General features: G+C 34.5%; 1 long non-coding RNA gene across 1 annotated transcript; it reads right to left on the bottom strand.

Annotated features, from left to right (window-relative positions):
• Positions 505-5,008, bottom strand: LOC109825966. Its single transcript, XR_002243149.1, has 6 exons — positions 4,949-5,008; positions 4,814-4,870; positions 2,919-3,022; positions 1,725-1,817; positions 797-896; positions 505-522 (listed from the first exon to the last, which is right to left on the bottom strand). It is a non-coding gene; the product is annotated as an uncharacterized LOC109825966 (long non-coding RNA).

Below are 5,008 nucleotides of genomic sequence, written 5' to 3'. Positions count from 1 at the left end.
AAGGCCTTCATTATTAAGCCACAGCTATGTAACAGTAAGGCTATTTATTGATAAGGGAGATTATATTAAAGGTTATTTATTCAAAAGGGAGATTATGAAAAGTTATATATTTATCATATAAAGGAGAATTATTTAATTGATGAATGATAGTATATTAGTACTCAACGTGCTAGGAAGAGAGAGACTGGAATACGTGGAATCCTGGATAAAGTGGAAAAATCAAGAACTGTTTTTTAAAATCAATGGTCCTTAGGAAGAGAGCAGTTCGTAGTCTTTTATACGTCAAGTAATTTTATAATGGTAGTGAAGACGAGTCTCTACTCTCTTCTTTTCATCTGTAACTGATGAACTGATAATTAGGATTCTGTCATGAACAAAATAATTAATACGGCCAAACTGAGAGGAATCTCCCATCAAAGCAAATGTGATCTGAAAGAGAAAAAAAGATGTAATTGGTATTACATACATTCAATAAGTTTTAAACACGCATGAATCAGTGTCATTGAAGTTTGTCATATTAGCCTGCAGAGAACAATGCAGCTATGATATCTGCTGTCCGAAAAATCACCTCTAAGATAAATATATCAACTAGAATTCTATGAACAAAATAAGGTAAAATTATTTCAGAATCCCAATTTCTTCCCTTGAAGTTTATTGCTATGGAAACTACAGTACCAGAACATACTCCATAAAATAATTACAATTCTAATCTTTTCACCTTTCTGATTTAGCTAGTACAGTACACATTAACAATTAAATATAAAATATATTATTTAGATTTGGAAGAACGGAGTACCTTCATAACAGATATTTTCACCTTCTCTATCACAGTCTAACCACAGTACAAGAGAGGCACAACCTCGCGCTTCTTGAGACAAATGACGACGAATATGAGCCTTGAAATGATGTTAAGAAATGGAGTAAATTTTCTCGGAGAAAAAAATTTATATGAGACAGTGGATTAGGTGAATAAGATAACAGAAAACAATTATGCAAAAGAAGGTATAGACAAAGGTAACAAGTATTGCTACATGTGCAGGTCATCGGACAGTTTGGCACATATAATATTGATAAAAAGAATAAAGGCCTCCTCTACAGTTGTTAATAAAGGAATTTGATAATACACAATTAGAATGGGTGTTTGTGTGGCTGTTTTCTGAGAGAAAAAACCACAATTAAATTCAATATTAGGACATTCACCCCATATCAGTTAAACTTCATCATTATTTGTGCAGTTTTAAATATCAGCACAGCTTCTACATGGTTATTAAAATTCATACCCGTTTATTTTGCATAATAATTTTTAATCTCGCTAAATAAATGAGTAAATCAGATATACACTCACAAACGTTTAAAACACTAACCAGTATTTTTTTTCCCACACTAGGGTCAGATAAGATCAAAGACTGTATAGAAGATTTCCATATTTTATAATTAGTTGTTCACTATAATGTGGTGCCAGCTCCTGATTAAGGAAATAACCCACAAGATGGGGGCTTGTAGCAAACCCCAAAGACCAGCTGATGATAGGTAAAGTTGCCCACTGGTCATGCAGTTCGCTTATGAAAAGAAGACAACATGCAAAATGTAACAAGAATAGCTTATGAAAAAGAATAAACGATCTAACTTATAATAAGAATTTGCACTTGATTTTAAGGCAGAAACATCAAACTAGATTGCCAGATATCATGTTAAAAAACTTGAATTGGAAGTGTAAATTATACCTTTGGGTTTGATTCGGATTTGAATACTGGTGCGCGGAAAAGATCCATAGGATCAATTACTTCCCAGTTCTGGTAGCGGCGCGAAAGTCTAAACTGAAATGAGCAGAATGGAACAGGTTAAGAAATTTGCATGAACAATCTCATGTGAAGGACAAACTTAAACTAAAATTAGGTGGTAATTACCAAATCCCAAATAAATCATTAATTTACACAAGATGCAGTTATTCAGCAGCATACAATGATAACCTGGTTGATAAATTGTACATTTTTCACTTACCATAGTTGAATAACTAAGAACAAGTTCCCTTTGACGTTTAATCTCAGTTAATTCAAAGAATCTCATGCTTAAGTGTTCCAATACTATGCCATAACAAACTATTGTTTTTTTTTAATGAAGGGAGATCTAAGTTCATTCAAGCACATCAAGACCTCCACTCTCACAAGAATATAGAGATTGCATGTTTTCAAAACAAGGATTTGCTTTCACATGCGGTCATGCCCTAGCTAGACCTTCGCTATGTATACGTTACACTTCAGATTGATTCAAGGATTTTGAATACAATTAAGTACCTACAGCAAATATCTGGCCATCCGTAAAGATTCTTTAGAAACTGTTGCATGTAGTTTCAAGTGCAGGCTAGAAGTTCAACTTTATGACTTGCCATATTGCGCGGACTGGAAGTCACCGCAGGACTATGCTTGGCAATGCATAAGATGTGGAAAGATGCAACAATCAACAATCTGCTTCTCATAACTAAGAATACCACTCAATCATATGACCATGTTGCCACCTAATTCGTAAATAAGAATGCAGAGACATTAGTCACATTACATTTAATCATTAACAAGTTCAAGTAAATGAACCTGTATAGTGCTAAACAAAAGTCCCTTCAAATCCTTTACTTCCATGTAAAAAATAAATAAAGAAAATAACTATGTTGCATTACTCCCTGAACATTGTCCATCTAAAAGAGGTAAATGCCCAAAGACCAAAATTGTGATATCTTATGATGCATTTTATCATTCCAACTGATTCTCAGTTTCTTATACCTCAGTTGAATTGTAAAGATGGGAAAAGGTTACCAGAAAGAAAAGGGCATGACCAACCATAAGCAAAAGAGAAGGTACAAAAGAAAAAATATTGACATTTTCTCATAAAATTTGTAAAAAGATATTCAGAAATAGAATAATGACCTGAATACATGACCGATAACAGATGTAACTTTATAGCGTACATTGATTCCCTGAAACATTCCGTCAAACTCGTGGACATCAGTATTAGCTCTTCGTGTTGACATCTGTAATTCATAGCTTGTGAATAAGTAATATTATCACAAATATTCAACAAAAACAGAAGAAAGAGTAGTTAATCCTCGACTTAATCCTGAAAATACAACTATAAAATGGTTCTATCACACAAATATATTGGGATCACCAAAATGTTCAGAATCTGACTGGTTTAAAATACACAAATAACTTACTATAAAAGAAGAATATTGCCAAGGAAAAATAAAGTAGATAGAACATTTACAAAAGGAAGAGGTCATTTTTAAGGTCCACAAGCCGGGTTAAAAAGGTTCTATCAGCACACCAACGTCATACAAGTAAATTTTAACCAAAGGAAAGGTAATCCGACATATTGTGGATCTGCTATAAAAAAAGGTTCGCATGTTGAAGCATTACTAACTACATTAGTACGTAGAGGCTCTACTTGCAATCACGTAGCTGGCCTCCTAAAACATACGGTGGTTTTCTAAATCATTCAATTTAGTGAAAGTTCGCACAATCAGGATAGCAGTACACGATTATTTTGATTCTGTACCCCTCCCCCTCCGACCACTACCACCACACTCACCCATTCCCCCCTCCACCCACAAATGACAAAAACATAAAAATAGAAAGACAAAGAGAAAGATTTACAAAAATTGCAATATTGAAGCAGATTGCCTGGGCAGGACTTCTTCTCACATCTAGCTGCTAAACCTTATAAAATGAAGTGATGCACTAATAATAACAAAATGAATACATCTACTAATTTTCTTTATCAGTACCTGCCTATTTCTCTGTTTATCATTCTTCTTCTGTAATTGCTTTCCGATGGACAAGTGCCCCAAATGAGTCTTATTAAACACGGGGTGCCTTTACATAGGCGTCAAAGACCATGGGCAAAGGGAATGCACAAACGGTAACTGAGGTGATTACAAATATAATTTTTTTTTTGCATGACCCAATTGTTTTGGTTTAGTTTCAGTTTAAGCTCATTATGGATCACAAAAATGTTGTGAAGAATGGCAATAGCGGTAAAAAAAAGCAGCCCCTAGCGGTTGCATACAAAGTTTTCTACCAGATTCCTAGAATCCTATAATGTAAGGATTTGGTTTATAATATACGACAACAAAGAAGATGGTAATACTGCCATAATCGCTGATTATTGATTGTTTGATTATTGATTGATGCAACATAGCGTATAGACCAGTTATTGTTATCCAAAACATATGCAGATCTCAATATTCACTGTTTTAATTGATGGCAAAAGTATAAAGACAGAGACAGAAAATTGATCTGCCTAGTAATAGCAACCATCTCAAAATGAACAAACGATTTCAGTTGCTAAAAAAAGTTACCACTTTCGGGTAAATTTGTAATATTAAGTCGGCGCCTCTAATAGTGAGATTAACCAACAAAATAGCTCATTATACATCAAAAAACCTAGTAAAGAAAAGAACAAATTTTTTAAACAGACCCATTTCAATTTTTAATTTTCAAAACCGACTCTTATTTACCAAAACCGACCGATTTTATGATTTAGCAGATTAATCACCTTCCTAAATAGTCAGGGTTGGCAACCCCGACTATTTAGGACGGTGTTAAACCCTAATTAGAAGCCGTTAAACCCTAAAAATTAATGTCCTAAATAGTCGGGGTTGCCAACCCCGACTATTTAGGAACGGTGATTAGTCTGCTAATCACAAAATCGGGTCGGTTTGGTAAATAAAAAAAAAAAGAGTCGCGTTTTGAAAATAAAAAGTTGGAATGGGTCTGTTTAAAAAATTTGTTCTAAAGAAAAAATTAAGAAAAATAAGACCGACCCGGCCTCGAGAGAGCGCAGATGCAATGGAGAGGGCGATGCTAGGTTTTTCCGCCACCTGCAAAAATAAAAAAAAAATCAGGGAATAAAAATTGAAAACTCTGGGCTTGGGCGCCATGAGAGAGAGAGAGATCACCATGAGGACTTTGGACGCCATCGGGGGAGAGAGGAGAGAGGAGAGAGGAGAGGAAATTTA

Source organism: Asparagus officinalis, chromosome 10 (assembly GCF_001876935.1).
Source record: "Asparagus officinalis chromosome 10, Aspof.V1, whole genome shotgun sequence".
NCBI lineage: Eukaryota > Viridiplantae > Streptophyta > Magnoliopsida > Asparagales > Asparagaceae > Asparagus > Asparagus officinalis.
Note: the sequence above shows the minus strand (reverse complement) of the source record. Positions and strands in the feature narration are given on the sequence as shown.